Below are 21,365 nucleotides of genomic sequence, written 5' to 3' on the forward strand. Positions count from 1 at the left end.
CCTACCACATGTGAGCCTCACTAAAGACAGAAACACGAAATGGGTAGAGTTGGGCAGGAAGATTACCAGATGGGAAAAACAGACCAGGGAGGAACTTTCAGAGCAGGGAGTGCAGGTACAAAAATTGAACTGGGTAACTCAAACTATGCCAGCAGTACACCTACATTTTCGCAAAAATACTTGACAAATACTCCTGTTAAAGGAGGAAGAGAATGTTCTGAAAGGTATTCCAGACAAACTGTGGTCCACAGGAAAATCAGATGTAGGCCTTATTTGCACAGCAGGACCAATGGTGATTACCCCAAAATCAACATTTAGACCTCAAAAACATCAATACCTGTTGAGAAAAGATGCAGAGGCAGGGATAAAGCCCATTATAGCTGCACTCCTCAAAGGTGGTGTGTTAATTGAATCTCCTGATTCACCATGTAACATGGTGAATCTCCTGATTCACGATGTAACACACCTTTGTTCCCAGTTAAGAAAGCAAATGGAGAGTGGCGCATGGTTCAAGACCTGCAGGCTGTAAATGAGGCAGTAATACCTAGGGCACCTATGGTACCTGATCCACACACACTCTTAAATGTGTTAAAACCCCATCAGAAATATTTTTCTGTAGTAGATATTAGTAATGCATTTTTCACAATTCTGATACATCCGGACAGTAGATTTTGGTTTGCATTTACGTATCAGGGTAAAAGATACACATACACTCGACTACCACAGGGTTATTGTGAGAGCCCCACGATATTCTCACAAGAGATGTCAAGTATCTTAGCAAGATTTAGCCCACCGAAAAATAGTCAAATCCTGCTTTATGTAGATGATATCTTATTAGCAGCTCCCACTTTACAAGCTTGCTGAGAAGACATGCTAGCATTGCTACGATTTTTAGCTGCTGAGGGACACAAGGTAAACAAGGACAAATTGCAGCTTTGGAAAAAGCAGGTCCGATATTTGGGCTATATAATATTTGATGGAGGTAGAACCTTGGATGTGGACAGAAAAATAGCTATTTTGCAGGCTCCAAAACCCATTACCAAAAAGGAAATGATGTCCTTTTTGGGTATAACTAACTTCTGTTGAAGTTGGATTCCAAACTATGCTTTGGAAGTGGCACCCTTGTCTGACGTCATATACAAAAAGCCTATGGCAGCACAGGATTTGGTGATTTGGACACCAGAGGTGGATTTAGCCTTTTGTAATTTAAAACAGTTAATAACGTCTTCTTTTGTCTTGGGGTTACCAAATTATCACAAGCGCTTTTTTCAAACTGTAGACTGTAAGCACGGCTATATGACATCAGTCCTGACGCAACAACATGGGGATAAGCAACGTCCCATTGTTTATTATTCATCACAGTTAAATCCAGTGGCACGGTCCTTACCCCACTGTGTTCAAGTGTTTTTTGCAGCTGCTATGGCAGTGCAGGCTTCGGCCTCAGTGGTTTTGTTTCACCCACTTACCCTAAGGGTCCCTCATGCATTAGCAATTATTTTGTTACAAGAAAAGGTAGCATACCTTTCCCCAGCTAGACATCTCTCCTGCATGATTGTTTTGCTGAGCCAGCCTCACATGATGATTGAACAGTGCACAACCCTGAATCCATCAACTCTGCTCCCTACCCCTGTAGATGGTACTCCACATCACTGCCTGCAGGAGATCGAGCAGACAACATTACCTAGGAAAGACCTCACAGATATACCTTTAACAGATGCTGATCTGACATATTATGTAGATGGCTCATGCAAAAAGAACCCAGCAGGACAGAACCTAGTGGGCTATGCTGTAGTATCCAACACAGAGGTTATCGAGGCAAAATCCTTACCATGACATTTGTCTGCACAGGCAGCAGAATTGATTGCACTCACTCGTGCATGTACTTTAGCTAAAGGAAAGCATGCAAATGTTTTTACTGACAGTCAATATGCTTTTTCCACAGTGTGTGTGTTTGCACAGCAATGGAAAAACTGAGGTATGATTACATCAACTGGTAAACCCATAAATCATGCACAGCTTATATTAGATCTTTTAAACTCCATTCAATTACCTCAGTGTTTAGCTATCTGCAAATTTGCAGCTCACACAAAACAGCAGGATGTTATTTCAAAAGGTAATGCAAGAGCTGACGCTGCTGCAAAGCAAGCAGCCGCAGAAGCTTGTTTACACCTTGTAGAAGATTTAGAACCCTCTGAAAGTCTAAATTTGGACATGCTACAAACAATGCAATCATTGACCACACAGGTAGAAAAAAGGCATTGGTTAAAGCAGGGGGCCATCTTCAGAGACGATTTGTACATCTCAAAAGAAGGGAAACCAATATTACCTTCTAATCTGTTTCGTTATGCAGCATTACTGAGCCATGGGCAGTGCCATTTCTCAACAGGGGGAATGGTACAGAAAGTGAACCAGGTGTTCACTGCATATGGATTTTCAAACTACTCTAAACATTTTTGTTTAGCATGTCAGATTTGCAATCGATATCATGCACAAGGAGCAGTACGGCCCAGTCAAGGGAGTTTCCCCACACCTCCATACCCGTTTCACACCATTTGCATGGATTTTATAGAGTTAAATAAATGTGAAAATAAGAAGTACTGCCTTGTCATTATAGATATGTTCTCGAGGTGGGTGGAAGCTTTTCCAACCAGGAACTTGGATGCAGCTACAGTAGCAAAGGTTCTTGTGAAAGAAATTGTTCCTAGATTTGGCATTCCGGAGAGAATATATAGTGACAATGGAACACACTTTGTAAACCAAACTATACAACAGCTAAGTAAGTTTTTTAGTATTTCTCTAAAAAATCATTGTGCTTATCATCCTCAGTCTGCAGGGATGGTCAAAAGACATAATGGTATACTTAAAATAAACTGAGGAAACTAATGGCTGAAACTGGGAAAACCTAGCTGTATTGTTTACCCCTGGCACTGTTGAACATGAGAACAGTTCCCTCAGCAAAAGGGCTGACCCCATATGAGAAACTGTATGGGAGGGTGTATTGTACACCCCAATGGAAACCTCTCATGCCTTCAGACCAGGAAGCTGATCTTACATTAGCTGAATATATGAAGAAACTGTTAAATTCTAAACATCTGTTGCAGTCTAATTCTGTTTCAGGTTCAGAGCAGACTAAGACGCCGGAAGTAACAGTGACACCAGGAGATTGGGTGTGGATCAAAATTGTGAAGAAGAACTGGGCATCACCGAAGTGGGAAGGTCCCTACCAGGTGCTTCTTTCGAAACCGACTGCAGTCAAGATTGCAGAGCGAGCTTCGTGGATCCATCTGACACACTGCAAATTAGTGAAGAAATTCGAATTGGATAAAGATCTTACCTCTCCATTGGGACCCTAAGCACAAAAGTCTGGCTACAAAGGGGGGTCAGATCAATAGGAACTGATCCGTCTCAAACCCAGTGAAGCAATCATCAGTGCTAAGGTCATATAGGGTAGAGAATAAGATAAAAATACCCAGATTAAGTGACATGATTGCACCAAAGAAAGTTGAATTCCATCCTTTTGGAAAAACCGAAGAAAACAGAACACTGGAACGACAACCCTTTCCACAAAAATATTACGTGGTAATCTCATTGACTATTATTGTGGTCATTGTTTTTCTGCTATGGCCATTTCTCTTTTCTGCCACATTTACTGAACCTAGCAAGCGTGCAGCATGGCATCCTGCTTTCAACACATATCAGGCTATCAAGTACGCATATGCAAATACCCTTATTGTTTCTAATTGTTGGATCTGTGCAGCTATACCAACTGCACATGGAGGATTACCTTTAGTGGCATCTCCACTAAATGTTACCGAGACATGGACAAGCTTGTTGAGTAACACGGTTAATATTACGTCTGCAAATGGGGTTGCCTTACAGCTGGCCCTCCATCAAAACAGAACTGTGTGTTTTCAGAAACTTGATAAAACTAGGGTAGGGTGGAGCCATTGTAACAAAACAGTGGTCTATAACTGCACTACAGACAATTCGGGTTGTGTGGCAAATTTCTCATCTATAAGAAAACTTGTTAAAAACTCTATAGCTAACTTTGTCCAGGAAATGGAAACTGTCTATTGGAAAATGTTCCGAGGACTGCAGGACTTTGGGGATCGCTTCGAGTTTATCAACATCACCATTAAAGTGGAAGATTGTTATTTTGTGTGCGGAAGAAAGGTATATAAATGGCTACAAAGAAAGTGGTCTGGAAGTTGCTTTTTGGGCTACCTAGTTCCAGCTATACGACACACGTTAACTTTACCTCAAGGGAAAATCCGAAATGTTCGAGAAGGTAAAAAACCTGCCAATCCAGTAGGCTGAATCGATGCATCATGGATATATCACCATGACCTGGCTCACGTCAGTGATAAAGGACTGTCCCACATGGCTCTCAGTGATGATGTCATATCATGGGCCGGCATACTACCTCAGTACGGAGCGGTAAAATCAATTTGGGAACTGAGAAAGTTGTCTAAGCTGCTTGAAACATTGAGCAATGCAACCTTTTCTGCCTTGGAATTGGTGACAGATGAACTAACCACTATGAGAGCAGTAGTGTTTCAAAATCGTATGGCTCTCGATTTCACTCTGGTGGCAAAAGGAGGTACTTGCGCATTAATCCAAGAGGAATGCTGTTCGTTTATCCCAGACAATGAACACGAAATAGATAGCCATCTCGAAGTGATTCAGCAAGTATCTGCCTTGACCAAGCCAGGTCAAAATCCTTTGACAGACTTTTTCCAGAGATGGTTTGGGGGATGGGGCAGTGTCCTGATGAATCTGTTGATCTCCATTTGCATTGGAGCAGTGATATTGATGTTCTGTAGATGCTGCTGTGTCCCCTGCATGCATGGACTGGTAAAAAGCACTATAGATGCCTCAGTCTCAAATACCTTGTACCACCAAAGTACTGAATATGAAGAACTACTAAAATTGGAGGCGGAAGAATTGTTTACTTGAGCCTAAGCCGAATGACTCTCTGACTGCAAGGCCATGGGTGAAAATGGTCAAGAGATGAAATAGACTTGTTTTAGACTCATTAAACAATAAGAATAAAGTATTAAAAGGGGGGAAATGTTAGAGAAATGTACAAATTGTATAGTGTACAATTCCGCACTTAAAGGGTTAAGAGTTAATACATTTATTCTATGTAAAATGTGTAAATACTGGTGGTCTCTGTAAAAGCTGCTGATGCCTAAAAGTCTGTTGTTCTTGCTGTGGAATGTTGAGATAGGGGCCTCACACTAGCAACAGATAAATGTTGTGTTAGGAAGAGACAGGTACAGGACCATTACTCAGAAACTGGGTTTGACAGGGCAAGCCTTGTGGTCAAGTTAAATTCTGAGAGATGTTTTTGTAAGTCAGCAATTAACTGATAAGCACCTGCTGTGTACGTGCAAAGAACTGTATAAAAACAGCAGGCTGAGCTATTGAAAATCAGACAAACCTTGTACCTACATGCTTTGTCTCCTTGCTGCAAGTAATAAAGAATGCCTTGCTGAACCTTACGTGAATTGATCTTTGTATTTTCTTTAACAATTACCTTGTTAGATGATTTGTCAGTGGAACATAAGGCCGCTTAGTAGTTTAAGACTGAATGATGGAGTGAAGAGATGGGGATTTGTCAGGGTTATGCAGTAGTTTGAAGGCTGTAATTCACTGTGAATACAATAGAGAATTATCAGGTTAGAACCAGTTAATTGTTTTAGAGAGAGAGGCAGTAATGTGATCTAAATTGTTGGTTAGTTATCAATTTGGCTACTTTATATTGAGAGACATATAGACTAAACTAGAGAAAATAAAATTAGGAAGAAATGTATTTCTGGGGTAGTTAAAGTAATGTATGTTGCCATTTGTTACTTTTTATGTTCTACATTTCAATTTTTGTAATATTTTTGTTACAGTTTGCCAGTATTTGCAGTTCAAGTCTCATACTTTTTTCTGGCACTTCTCCAGCAGGGATGCATAAAAAAAAATCCTGGCACCTCTGATGTGGGATTCTGATTGGCTAAGCTGACCTTTCTATATCTTTCTATTGTATGAAAAAAACTTCTTGGAGTTTTGAAGACATTTTTTCCTTTTTTTTACAGTTTTTCTCTCAAGCTGCCTAATGATCATCTGCTGTCCATTTGTTGATTTTAACATTAATAAATAAAAACAAGTATCACTCCAGGCAAATGGACTTCTAAATAAACTAAAAGCACTCCCAAGTAAAATAATAACATTTTATTAAAATAAACAATGATTAAGCGCTTTTGTCTTACAGAAGTTGGACTTCATCAGATTTTAACATTAACTTGAGCAAGTGCTGGTTTAAGAGGAGTCACCATTTAGGCAACCGTATGTTTGTTTTTCTTATGTGGTCCTACACTCATAGTACCTGTCCTGTAACATGCCTAGAACTCATTGTGCAATGATCATCAGTGAGAGCGTGTCACTCACTTTTGGTTAATACCATCTGTGGGCATGGCACTGCATGCCTCTCTGAGCCCACAGTGAATCTGCTGAAGCCATGTATCTTTGGTACTGAATTGTTATACATGTATCTCCAACCAACCGTCCTTGCAGAGAAATGCCCCATAACCTACAAGTCTGAATCCATGCTTTTACAGGTTCATAGATTCTTAGGTAAGTACTAGACAATTGGTCTGCAGACCATTTCAAGTCTAGCCCAAAAACAAAAAATTCAAAATTTCCTTCTAACCTCAAGCAAGACAAGATAGGCCAGGGGAGAATGTGAGGCTGCCCATCCAATTATCTAGGCTCACTTTGATGGTGGCAAGGGTGCTGCTCTGCTTGACATCTAGTGGAAGTTTGTTCCAGAGTTGAGGGATATATTGGGATGTGAATCTATCATGACAACATATCTTATTTATGTGCTGATGAAGTTTTAATTCCCTTGACTGAATATTTGATGTACCATTTGTTCTGCTAAGGAATACGAGATCAAATTAGGTTGGATTTTTCATGGCATGAAAGGCTAGACATAGAACTACATGGAGGAGTCTGTAAGAGACTGAGTACAGATAAAGGGCTGCCAGTCCCTCCTAATAACTAAGATTTCTGAGGCCACTGATCTTTTAGTTATGAGTCTTTGAGGTCTGTCACTTTGTGTTATATGCTTAGATAAATGCCAAAAGGTATGTTATAGTCAATAATGGGTCTGATAAGATATGAGTAAAGGGGAATTAAGAGTTCTTTGGATCTAATGGATATGCCTTTGGAAATTAGGTGGGCCTGATAAAAAGGCTTTCTGAACTACTTTGGAGACATGATGTCCACATGATAAGAAATTATCAACAAGAGTACCCAAATCCCTTACAACAGTGACTGATTGGAGGGGTTGATCTCTTATATGGTAAGTGAAACTGTTTTGGTTAACAAAATGAACTATGCTACATGTTTTTACATATAATTTGAGACCATTGTCCTTTTACCAATTTTCAGCATGGTCTAAGCCATGCTGGGGCAATTGTGAGTTAATTGAAGATCAAATAACAACACCTTATTTACAATCAGCTGCAAACTTCATTACCATAGGTCAAACATGCTGGCCTGACTATCTGAAAAATATATGCCAAATAGGAGAGGTCCCAAAATGGAGCCCTCTGGTATATCATTGGTAACTACTTTGCTTTCCGAAGTGGCACTTTATACTCTAAACACATGGGTTCTGTCAACCAACCAGTTAGCTATCCATTGCACAGTACAATGACTTATATTGAGATTTACAACTCTGTTGATAATGCTTGCATGGGGAATAGTGTCAAAGGGCTTGGCCAGGTCTAGATATGTTGTATGCACTGCATAACCAATATCCATTGCTTCAGTTACTTTTAATGAGACTAAAGAAGCAAAACCTACCTTTGATAAAGCCAAATTGATGAGGCTCCAGGGTTGAGAGATTTTTCAATATTCAGATTAATGAAGTCTGAGATAATGTCTTCCCTAGCTTTGCATTTCAGGCTAGTAAATCTAATGGGTCTACAGTTACCAGGGGTCTGTGGTTGAGCTACCCTTGTACAATGGCATTACAATTGTTGTTTTCCAGGCTTCAGGAATGTAACCAGTGGAGAGGCTTAGATTAAAGAGAGCATAAGTAGATGTTCAGAAAGGTCATATTTAGCACTGATAATTAGGCGACCTGGTACATTGTCAGGCCCATGGATGAAATATTCTTAGTTTTTAAAAGGGCTGAGAGAACTTTTTCCATAGTAATTAAAGGGGGCAGCTGGGATTATGGAAAATATGGGATAGCTATAACTGTGGGTGGAGTAAAATTTTCACTAAATTTGTTAGCTAGGATATTAGCTATTTCCTTTGGGTCAGAGGGTGTAGTATTATTGTGAACTAATATGAACACTATTGATAGTTCTTAACTTTCTGACATACTTAAAAAAAGATTTGTCATTTTTTTTTAATGTCCATTTTAATTTCATACTCAGCTTTGACCTTCCTAATGTTTCCCTTAAGCTCTTTCTAAGTTTGCTCACATGTGATCTTAAGGTAAGTAGAATGAGACCTTTTATAAGCATTAAGCAGTTTCTTTCACTTGTCATGTAATTTTATTTATATGGGTATTCCACCACAGGGGGTTGTTTTTAAACTTCTCAATATACTTGTTACAGGTAGGGACTGCCTTATCACTAAAGCTATTAAATGTGAATAGAAGTCAGAGTCTGTATATTGTGTAGGGAGAAAAAATGGACTGTCAGACTGAAAAAATATACTCAACGCAACTCTTGAGATTTCATTTTTTATTGTTATTTTGTATTTTGGCAGTTTCTTCCTCTGTCTATGCCTGTAACCATTCATACATAGATACATTATAAATCTCAATCAGTAGTATATTTAAAAGCTGAGTTTTGTTAAAGGTTAATCTGTCTGGTAGTTGGCTTAGAGGATTAAGGCACTGTTTTCTGTAGTTGAGAAGTGCAAGGTTTGATTCTCTCAACCTCCAGTGACTTAACCAGACAGCACTCCCAGGCTAAGTCTGAAAATGGGGCGATGATATATCTGTTGGTGTGTTTGTATTATGTTGCAGCTATTGTAATTACATAAAATCTTCCTTAATGTAATATTGATTGACTACTTCTTATAAGTGTTTTCAGAACACAGCCTGTTGTTCAATTATTTTGTTTAGATAACTTTAATGTTTTCACTGTCTGAAAACATGTTTGGTATGAGTTTTAAAGGTCTGTTTGTTAATGTTTTAATTTTTACCACAGAAGACCTTGTAAACTTCTCAAATTTGAAGACCACTTAGCATATGGATAGAAATATTGAGCAAGAATGAATTACTAAATCCTGTATTAAATTAGGTCCAGAAAGTAAACTTTTCTTTGGAAAGCATGCACTGTATATATGATATTTATGTATTTTTTAATATCGTGATATGTAAATGGGCTTTCTAAACCAGTCTTTGCAAGTATAAAACATTTCAGCCTCATTTTGTTTTTATGCAATGATCACATCTTTCATATCTTGTACATTTGAACTTAAGGAAATTTAATAATAGTACAGTATGTTTTGCTTCATATCCTTCGGGTGTTAATAGAGGTATAGAGATGAGGTATCACTTTTGAGCTGGTAGAAGAACTAATAAAGAAGGTAGATGTGATGGTAAAACATAGGTCAGAAGGTAAGCTATGTACACTGTTAATGTATATATACTCCCTGAAAAAAATGGAGTTTATACAGTGGCTTAGTGAATGTATTGTCAAGAGGAGATGTAGTAATGTGGGAGGGGATTGGAATATGTTTTACTATTAAAAATAAACCTGGACAGGTTCCAGTTTATTTGGTTAGTGGAGAGTGATCTCTCTCTCTCTCTCTTTTTTTTTTTTTTTTTTTGTGGTGGCAAGAGCAATTCAAGTTAAAGGTTTAATTCCAGAAAAATAGGACCCTATCAAAATAAATTTAGCAATCATTTTCAGGGAATTTATATCAGGAAAGCTTAAAGTTCTAGTTACCATGCTGTATTAAAATTAAATTGAGTTAATCAATGCACAATATGATGCTATAAGAAAAGTTATTGGGATAGAACAGGAAGTTCATAGGTTCATAGGTTCATAGGTTCATACTAGGCTATCTGCCCAAGGGCATTTATAAGCCTAGCCCATAGTTATGTGGCTTTCGCCACCCCTTTAGTTTGAATAAAAACTATGCCTATCATTTTGCTGTGCCTCTGTCAAGCAGTGACACTGAAGTAATCCCTGGGGTATATCTGCAATCTCCCATCCATTGGTCAAGATTCCTCTTGAACAAGGCCAGAGAGGTGCTCTGCCTCACATGTACCGGGATTTTGTTCCACAGCATAGGGAGTCTTTGGGTGATGAATCTGTCCCTCCAGCACGTTCTATTTATAACCGTGTCAAGGTTTAAGTCTCCCGCCCTTGTGGTTCTGAGGGATCTAGATTTTTTGAGGTGAAGCATATTCATCAAATCTGGGTTTGACATGGCCTTATATGTCAGGCACAGGTCACCTCTGAGCAAGCGGTATGAGACTGAATAGAGCTGGAGTTCTTTCAGTCGGGCAGCATAAGACATATTTTTGAGACCCTTTATCCTTTTGGTGAGGAACTTTTGGGGCCTTTCAAGCTGCAGCAGGTGTCTGGTCAGATACATTCCGAACGGGGCATTGTACTCAATCATAGGTCTGATGAGTGATGAGTACAGGGGGACGATGACCTCCCTTGATCTAGATGTGAATCCCTTCATGATCAGGTGGGTGATATAGAAGGTTTTCCTAACTACTTTAGCAACATGAGTGTCAAACGAAAGGCTACTGTCAACCTGGGTCCCCAGATCTCTGATGACTTTTTCTGTGCTCAGTGGATTGCCACCTATATGGTAGCTAGGGGTAACCTTGTTTTTCCCGAAGAGTATGACTATGCATTTTTTGGCGTTTAACTTCAGGCCATGGCTCTGGCACCAGTTATCCGTTTCTGTGAGGCCCTTCTGGAGGATATCTGTGTCAGATGTGTTTTCGACTATGGCGCCCAGTTTGCAGTCATCTGCAAACTTTGTCAGCCATAACCCTCCTGTGTTTGCTTGTACTTCAGAAAAGTAGATGCCGAACAAGAGTGGACCCAGGACTGAGCCCTGTGGGACACCACTTGTGACAGGCTTTGAGTCTGACATGGCTCTATTAGATAAAACTAGAAAAAAAGAACAGATTTTGTAAACTAAGTTGCTCTTAGATTATTCCTAGAAATCAGAAATATCTGAAATTAAAACTGAGACACCAAACAGAGGATAGGGCAGTTAATAACGTAAAGGATCATGTCAGGGAGATGCTATAACACTCCTCAGGAATATAGTAAACTGTTTTGCTAGATGTAATGAACTTTTTTTTTAAAATAGATTTTATGCAAGTAATTAGAAATGCAGAAATAGTTGACAATTTAACTTTGAATAAATGTAATCAGCACCAGGCAAACTTCTTAATGAAGGAGTTTGCATCAGAGAAAAATCATCACACTAAGCTGTGCAGAATTTCACAGAATGTCCAGATTTTTGCCTCACTGGTCTGTTCCTCAATAAATATGTGTTTTTATGGCAAGTTACTAAGAGCTGATGTCACTAAATAATAAGAAACTTCCTATAATTCAGAAAGTGCAAACTAATGTAAAACCTGTTTTTACAGGTTCATAAGTTCATAGGTGATTACAAACTAGTGGCCCAAGAGCCTTTACAAGCCTAACCAGTAATACCCAGAAAATGACAATATTATATCTTAATTCACCAGATATGTGATAGGGTGGGTATCAGGGTAGTGGTCCTTTGGGTGTTGGAGCCCTGAATCATTTTACAGATGGTCTCTATGCATAAATGACATACGCAATACCCCAGGAATGAATTTACATTTCCCCATTCATTTATCCAAACTCTTTTTGAAGAGTGTGAGGGACAGGCTTTGTTTTACAAAGATGGGAAGTTTATTCCATAGATGAGGTAGCCTTTGGGATACAAATCTGTCTCTCTAACAAGTTCTGTTTGAGTCACAAATAATATCCAAAAATGAAATTTATCAGGACAGCCAAACGGTTCCGAGTTGACTTCCCATTTAAAATATCAGGGATAAAAGTGAAGCCTTTTAAAAATAAACCATAATGTTCAGGTTGTGTTAAAATGTCCATATAATTGTAGATGTTAAAATTATAGAAAGTCATAACAGACACCATGCTAGAGGATGAAGTGATCTCTTCACAATCCACCTTTATTGAATCTGGTGGAACATGTGTTCCTCTCGGGCCAGTGTGTTCTGTTCTCCCCCATTTTGAATTGATTTGTTTGTTCTGTGTTTGTTTTCTATTTGTTGGCTATTCTGGCAGATCATCTCTGGAGTGGTTGTCCTAAAGGGACCACTCTGTTTTTGGGACAGTCTCATATTGAAATTTAGTAGGTTCAATCACCACCTCTTCAGTGAGCGAATGTACTTTGAGAGACTTGGGTTTCGGATACGCACATTTGGTGTTGTATTCATGATTCTCTCTCTAGTTTCTTGTCCTTTCTCCTTTTGAATGACAACATCCTTGTGGTAACGTGTTTAAACATGTTATTGAAGGAATGCTTGTACTGGCTAAAATTTAAGTATCCCAAAATAGAAGAGACGAATTTAGAAACTTCCTCTTTTAAAATTGCCATTTTTTTCTCATTATCTTTAATTAATAAGCAAGTAAGTTCAAGATATACATCTAAAAGTTCAATGTGAAATGGGTAATTTTCTTCTATCCCCTGGGAGAACTTCCATATCCTAAGCCCCTTTGGTACATGCTGTCTATGTACACTTTCACATAAAAAATAATTGTCCATTTGTAATAATATGAATTTAAATAAAGTCTTGTACAAAAGCTTATTGTCTTTTCCTTCTTGGCTTTGGAAAGGATTTTTTTTCATTTTGGTGAATAGCCTGTTTATACTAGGGGTCCATCAGGGTTGTTTATTCTTACCAGTAATCACAAGTTTGACTTGGACAGGTACTATCTCGTCTGTGCAGTTATGAATATGGCTGTACAGTGCTTTTGTCTACATCTGAGAGTTTTCTAACACCTTTCTAAGCTTGATTTTATGCCTTTTCTCCCACAACATTTTTGTTGTGTCCAGAATTTGTGTGCTAAGGGATTGAGGGGTATGGAGAAAGTACAACTTTTGGCTGAATTGGGTAAAGATAAATTACCTATAGAAATATATGTAGAGGTGAATGAGATGTTTTAATAATTCCGTAGTTGTGTTTAATTGTGGTGATAAGTCAGCTGCCCCTCCTCCATCCTGGGACATTGTGTAACCAGGTAAAAGCTTTTTTAAGTAGAACCCTACTACTCAATATCTGTTCTCAGCCATGATTATAAATATTTCACAGTATTACCAAAAAAGTGGTCAGAATACTTCTCTGTATTGATTGATTTAAGCCTAACTGTATTTTTATCAGCTAGAAACACTCATGATAATCTGACAAATCATGTATTATTTGCAGATGATGTCAATGTAATGAAACAGGCTTTATTAGTATCAATTATAGATGCTGAAATTGCATTTGACAGAGTAAATTTGTTGTATATTTTTGAAATATTATTTCTGAGATTTCCTAAATAATTGAGTATATTACTTCAATAAGGTATCAAGGCATTGTAACTGGAGTAAAGGTTGGAAACATTTTTCTCAGGTGTGTTATTTAGGAGGAAGCACCAGGCATGGATGTTGCTATGTTCATTTTTGTTTGCTGTCTAATTAGAACAGTTGGCAATCAGATTAAGACAAATCCCAACTAATGGATGCAGGCTGCTGGGATTAAAATATAAGGTTTCTTTGTACATATACTGTATGAATGTTTAATCTTCTTTCAGTGTTTCCCTGTTAGGAGTCACCACATCAGATCACCTGTCCGTTCATAGTTGACAGTGGAGTTTTATGGTGTCAAGTTGCCCACCCAGTGCACAACCTTCCACAGAAGGCACATACATGCATGCACTCATGCCTAGGGCCAGTTTAGAGTGTCCAATCTACCTACAGCATGTCTTTGGGAAGAAACCCACTGGACTACAGGGAGGACATGCAGATTCTGCACAAAAGGTACCCCACCCAAGGAACAAACTGCAGAACCTCTTGCTGTGAGGTGGTAACGATAACCGCTGCACCACTGCGGCCGCCCACTGTATGAACGTTTAATATACCTTTCCAATCCAGATAAGGATATGGCTGTTTTTTTCAGGAATTAGATAATTTTGAAGAATGGAATAAAGCAGGCATGCAAAAACAACTCTATGAATATGTTTTATTCCTTCTAAGATAACAGTTGTGGAATATCATTTTTTGACAGAGCCTAATGGCATAATTTATGTGCATTTAAAATTAACTAATACACTAGATGGTCCCATGAGGTTAACTTTAGGAAGAAATGTATAGCAAATTAAAGATTTGTACCAAAAAATTGAAGAAAATCAGCTTGGATATGGCACAAATGATACATTAACAAAAGAGAATACACACCACTATAAAGTTGTATGTCCCACAAGATGTTTTTCTTGCTCTACCAACAGAATTTTTTGGTAAGTTTTCTGTTTACATGAATTATTTAGAAATCTGATAGTGACCATTGTTTTTTTTTTGTTTTGTTTTGTTTTTTCTGGCCTTTCTATTGAAGTCTGAATTTTTTTTTTCTCCCTAGAAATCCTCCTTCATATGTAAAGTTCAAACATAAGGCATCTTCATATTGTCTTGGAGTGTGCCTCTCTCTTCTTCTGTGATGATGGTGAGGTGAACTTTTATCTATTTGAACAACTTCCTTCTGCTTACTTTGTGGCTGTACATTCACAGTTTCTGTTTGTGAACTCCATTTTTCACCCATCTGTAAATGTTTGGGGGACAGAATAACTGCTAGGCAGACCAAGGAGGAATTTCCTCCCTTCCCTCTTACTCTCAACCCCTTTTTTCTACCACATCTGTCCGGAGAGTTGTATCCTTAGACCCCCCCTTCTGTTACAAGACCAGTCCACTTTCTTGTAAGATACCACTTTCTGGAGCACCTTTTGAAGTAGATACTTTACCCCTCTGGAACCTCACTAAAGGGCAGGCTCTGTTGCAGCTTGTATTTGCCAGATAAATTGCTGGACCAACTCCAGAGTGTAAAAACCTTTAGCTAGTCCCTCCCTATAAAACAAGCTAGGCCAAATAGATGATCCAGGAAACATAGGCCAGTCTTTTCATCTCCCACTTTAATTCATTGATCACCATTCACAGAAGATAAAGAGATTTGGAATAATTCTGAAAAGGTTTCACATGCAATCGATCTTGTTTGGGTCTCCTGGTTCCTTTTGTTTTCCACTCCACTCTTTGAATTCTATCTCCTTCACAGTCCATGCCAGTAGGAGCATTCAAAGCAGTAAGAAATTTACCATGAAAGCATGATAACAGATCTGAGTCCATCACTGTGTGTGCTTCTCTTTGCAGTTTTATGTTTTCTCAATACTTTCCTTTTTCTAAATCATTTATTTTAGTTACTAGCATTATAAGTGATGTATCTGTAACTGTTGGTCTGATATTTTATGATTCTGCACTTTAAGATCAAACTGCAGATCTTGTAAACCTTGCTGTATACCAGACATGCACTTTTATAGCTTGTTTATCCACTTGTTTGCAGGCCTTTAGATTCTAAGGAAATAGCTTGTAGCATATCTAACATTTTTACTATAATTTCCTTCTTTGTGAGCTCAGCTATGATCTTCAAAATAGTCTGGGTGAAGATAATTTCTTTCTTCATCTTTTAGGGTATTCTCTTGCCTTAGACTTTGCTAGGTATAATTTTGATCTCAGAATCACTCAGAACTAAGGAAAGGTTCTCTTCCATCATAGGCTGCTAGCCAGACCCCCCAGGGGAAAGGGGGTTTGTGGAGATGCTTAAAAGGAAGAGATTGTGTAGAGGATAATGAGCTACAATAATAGCCATGGATTTAATTATACTGAATATGGAGGTGACTCTTATGAGTGAATGGCTTGAAGAATTCTTGTCTATTAATGTGACAAGGAGATGTATAATACAGACTGAGCACATCATAAGACATTTTAATAGATTGTCAAAACTGCTATACCGGGAATGGTTGATGCAGGGTACTATTCCTTTAATGTTGAACCAATTTATAAACAATTGTTCTAGAGAAATGTCTGATTTGTTTTTGACTTCTTTAAGACAACTCAAACTGTATACTCTTCAGGATAAGTACTGGGCATTTTGGGTAGCATGCTGGTTTCACTCAAGGCAGAAACAAATTCACAGGGGGCTATATCATATTGTGTACAATAATTTGTTAAATGTAAGCAGTTGAGACCAGCAAATTCAGACTGTTTTAGGAAAGAAATCTCCATGTATCAATAATTAAGAATTGTGGAAAATAATATTAGTATCCAGTTTCCAGAATGGCTAACAATTTCGGACAGTTCTGCTTTTTTCTTTCTTTTTTTTTTTTTTTTTCATCCCAATCAGACTTGTCAGAAGTTTTCCTTAGAATTGGCTTTCTGTATGATTCCTAACATATATTTCTGGAATGATCCATCTTAGACTGAATAAAGCAAGACATGCAGGAACTATGTGAACAGATGTTGCTAGGTAAGTTGATGTTACTACTACATCTTTTATTTTTGCTTAGCAGAACTAATATAAACATATTAAGCAGAACAAAAATAATCCTTTTAGATCTTATATTGTTGGTTACTAAAAATATTACTAGAAAATGGAAACAGTGGTATGTCCAAGAAATGATTATATTAAATTACTGTCTGAGATACAAGACTTAGAACAGTCTACAAAGAATTTGAATCTGAAAGAGACTGTAGCAAAACAGACTACTTAGATTTAAAATACAATTTTCTAGGATAATAGTAATGTTTTGTAATGTTGTCAAGCTTCCAGGTGTTTGGCAGTTAACTATGGAAGGAGTTTGAATTTGGGAACTGTTCTTTCTAGTACTGCAACTTGCTTTTAATGCTAGGCACATAGAATGTTTAAATGGATTCCTATCATGTAGTCGAACCTTTACAAGTTCGAACCTCATATGGTTGAGACCATAAGTTCAAATTTGTAAAAGTTCAGCGTTTCAATGGAAATCTCCATAAGCGGAGGTTTCCATTTTGTTCAATGGGGTGCGATCTCGGAGTTGGTATATTTAAGTAGCAGGGGGTGTAGGGGATGATGTCCGCCATGTGGGGGAGTGAATGGGGGCTTGCCCCCTGCTTAAAGCAGTTTATTTTGTTTTCCATTGTTTTTTTTTTTTATCCATAGTCGAAGTTTTGTAACTTCGAACATAATGGTTCGAACATTACATGTTCGAAGTTATAAGACTTCGACTATGTGATATAGACCCTGTTTAAATAACTATCTGACATGGTAATTAGTGTCGTATAAATCTATCCTTATGTTATTCTTTTTGTGTGTGTATGAGATATGTTACACTTGCAAAGTAAGTGTTATTCCCCTGGGAATAAAGTCAATGATTGTTAAAAAAGAACAAGTTGACATAAATATTTGTGTGTGATAAAGAAATGACAACCAGTCTTAAATTTGCTCATTAAGCTTTTGCCCGTATAGTGCATGTACTTAAACTGACTTTAACATGCACACACGGTAGTGACACATTGTCCACTATTGTACCAGGAAAGTAATAGTGGCTAGGGAGAACTGCCATTCAAGGTACTTTGTATTTGTTTTGACAAAAGACTATCTCATTTTTTATGTGCTTTGATGGTAGAATCACCCTTAATTATAGAGACACAAGGTGCTATGGTATTAACAAAATGAAATAAACAGTACACACTCCTGCCAAAGGTGGCTCACAAACAACAAAAATCCAGGCTTAAAAACAAGATGTGAGCACATCAACAAAGCTGAGAAAAAGCCGGCAGTAGAGATGAATGACCAACTGCCATCACATCTACCGGCTTTGGAGCTGTATACACAATGATTATGTGAACAAGATGCACTAGGCTGTAATGAGATTACAGGAGATCTTTCAACTTTCAAAATAGAAATATCCTACTAAAAAATAGGACATTCATTAGCATAAAATTTGAATACCAAATATCACATAACTCCTCCTGTTTCAGGTAAGGATGTGGGATACTAATCAGAAACATGTTTAAAAAGTAGAGAGTGCCAAAAATGAAAGAAAACATAACTATATTATCAAAGATAGTTTAAAATCTGTAAACTTTAATGAATTGTGTTGCAAAAATCTATCCCACAAGATCGTTTATTGTTGCTTCAGAAAAAGGGAGTTGTAAGATATGTGTCTTCTTTCTTTAAATTACTATTGCCACTAGTATATTGGCCATGTAGTTTGGTTTTCTGTGTACCAGACAGCTTCAAAAATCATATGTGATGAGAAGAATTCAGACAATTGTGTGAAGGTATAAATCAAGCCTGAAAATAAGGATATACTTCCTAAAATAGGGACATCCTAAATCATTCCTAAAAATAGGAATATTCTTCCAAAATAGGGACAGTTGAGAGGTCTGTGCATCATAAAATTCCTTTGCAGGGCTTTTGAACTTGTTAATAATAAATGCAATTGAAATGTTCTAGTTGAAAATATTATAGCGTGCAGTATCAGAACTGTAAATACTATAACTGAAGATACTGTCAGGTCTCTAATACATTTCTGTGGGATACTCTGTGATGCCCATGCCCTGGCCCAGCAACTAAGGAGCCTCAATCCTCATCACTAACACCAGTGAAGGGAGTTTCATATAGGAGGAAAGGATAACAAATACACACAGTAAAGTGGAATTTCCCTTAAGAGCACACAGAGATCACAGTCAGTCTGGGGCTGGTCTTGTTCTCCAGGTCCCCAATAAAACTCCCTACTGGCACAGCTATAGGGTCCAGATCTCAGCCTAGTAGGCAAGCTAAAACCTCCAGCACCCTCTCTGTCCAACCAGTGCTTCGTGTTCCTGCCCAAGTAGCTCACACACACGCACACACACACACACACACACACACACACACACACACACACACACACACACACACATACACACTTTGAGTTTATACAACCACACAGACACTCCTGGGAAGGCTGGCACAGGTTCACCAGTTCTGCCTCTTTTTTCCAGACTATACGGTAGTACCAGCTGCTACCACCCACTATTTATCAGCTACTCAAAGGCCCTTAAAACGGTGTCCAATTATTACTGTGCAATATTAGTATCCAATTGGTAGTATAGCCCAGGGCTAAAGCTATTGAAGTGGCTTTGTACAATTTACCAAAAGCATGCAAGTATTCTAAAGAGCTTAAATTATCTCTACATAACAACCACAGTTGAAAGGGTTTAAAAATATTTAATAACAAATAGTCAAAACACAATACTTTTTACTACACAGTGCTAGTCAAGAGTTCAGAGATCACAGAGAAATACTTAAAATAATTCAGTAGTACAGTTCTGACATCACAGAAAAATACTTAGTCTAATCTTTCTAGTGTCTAGCTATTTCTAAGAGAAAACACAAGTCTAAGATAAACTTACATATAGAGTAAGACAGTACTGATGAGTTGGATGGTCAAGACAAAAATGCTTAATGCTCTCTGATTCTCTCTGTTTTTTAAATCACATTCCTGGTTCACATTCCATCATTCTTCATGCTTCCCTGGGTTACATTATATCATTCTTCACACTTCCCTGACAGAAACTACATTTACATTCTTCACCTCTGGGTAGAAACCAGAGCAATAAAGGACATTTATACATGCAAATTCCGGCCATTAACTCTGGCCTTAAAACAATAGGCAGAATGCCCCACTCTAGACTCACTGGCTCCGAGTTCTATCATCAAAGGGTCACAACATGCTTTACTTGGTCAGTAGAGTGCACTGTTGTTACATTTTTTTTCAGTTCCACATCTAACACTATTTTTACCATTTAAGACAACAAGCCTGTGGTTTACATTAATATTTATGGATGACAGAATTATCTCCAAAATTCTATCTGGCTAGGCTGGCAGCCATCACCTATCTTCACCCAATCTTCACATACCCTATAAACACTGGTCAGTGGGACACTAACTGAATTGGCCACCTGCAATAAGTGTGAGAAGATAGAAAGGAAAGATACTTCCAAAGAAGAGTTATGGCCCCTGGAAGTGTTGCTTAAATATATGAAACTACCAGGCCACATTTAAAATGTTACAATGTGTCTGTATATATGGGTTGTGCAAAGATAAGAGATATGTTTGCCACTTAACAAAAGCAAACACAAAAGTCTGACTGTGATTATGTAGTAATTTTGAAACTGCAGTAACTCATACAATCCCTCTTGCTCCAAGGAGCATCAAACTAGGATTTATTAAACAACAGAGGTGTAAGAAGTGCTTAAGCATTTCTGGCTAATGGTATGCTACCATACTCAGGATGGCAAACTCATTTTTCCTTCAGTAAAATTAAGTGTTTCTACTTGTTCAGGCATAGATATATGCAGTGTCTTGTCATCAGGGTTAAAAACTGAAAATCCCTGCTTGGAGTGATTATTTTAAACAAAACTGAAATTGATGTTTTTGATTCTTCACCAGATAGAATATGGGAAATATTTCAATGGTACTTTACTTCTGTCCAAACCTGGTATTTTGCTCTTCACTTGAGATTTAGAAATACCTTTTTAGGTTGATCTCCCTAAAGAGAACTAGGATAAGTTTGATGGTTATGGTTCAACTTGTAAAGAAGCTTTTTAACTAATCACGGTCACTGAGCCCAGTATAATATAACAAAACACATCAATCTAAGTAGGAGACATAGCCCCTTCATAGATTTCCTCTGATGATTTCTAGCTGTGAGTGTGCAAAACTTTGGGTTAGTGACAAATCTTTTCATCAATGCAAGTTCATTCTCCTAAGCTCTTCTGATTATGATTTTGAAAAGCATCCTAAATTAACATGTAGAAACGCAGTTACATCATGACCCCTATTACTGATTTGTCATTCACGGTAGTAATTGCATCCTTGACATATTGCAAAATTCCTCTATTGCATGTTTTTCCCTTTGATTTCTACAAGGGTTTCAGAGAGTCTGTCTGTTTTCTTTAGATATAGCTGATAAAACTGTTTAGGCTGAAGCCATGACAACCTTCTTGAAACAGTCAGTGATGGTCTCCCTAATAAAAGTATTTACCTTCTTATAGCTATTGTGACTTTTGACTGTGCATTGTTCATTTTTTGCAATGTGTGATTAAAACATTATGCTTAATTTGAAGCATCCAGATCAATGCAGATTCATTATAAAGTCAACACTTTTCCTTCACCACTTATTTGTCTCACATGTGGAGGTGGCAATCCTGTACCTAGATGGTTAGTCTGCTTTTTATACTGTTCCTTGAGATTTTCTTTGGAA

The sequence above is a fragment of the Protopterus annectens genome, chromosome 3.part0 (genome assembly GCF_019279795.1).
Source record: "Protopterus annectens isolate FY-2018-M chromosome 3.part0, PAN1.0, whole genome shotgun sequence".
Lineage (NCBI taxonomy): Eukaryota > Metazoa > Chordata > Ceratodontiformes > Protopteridae > Protopterus > Protopterus annectens.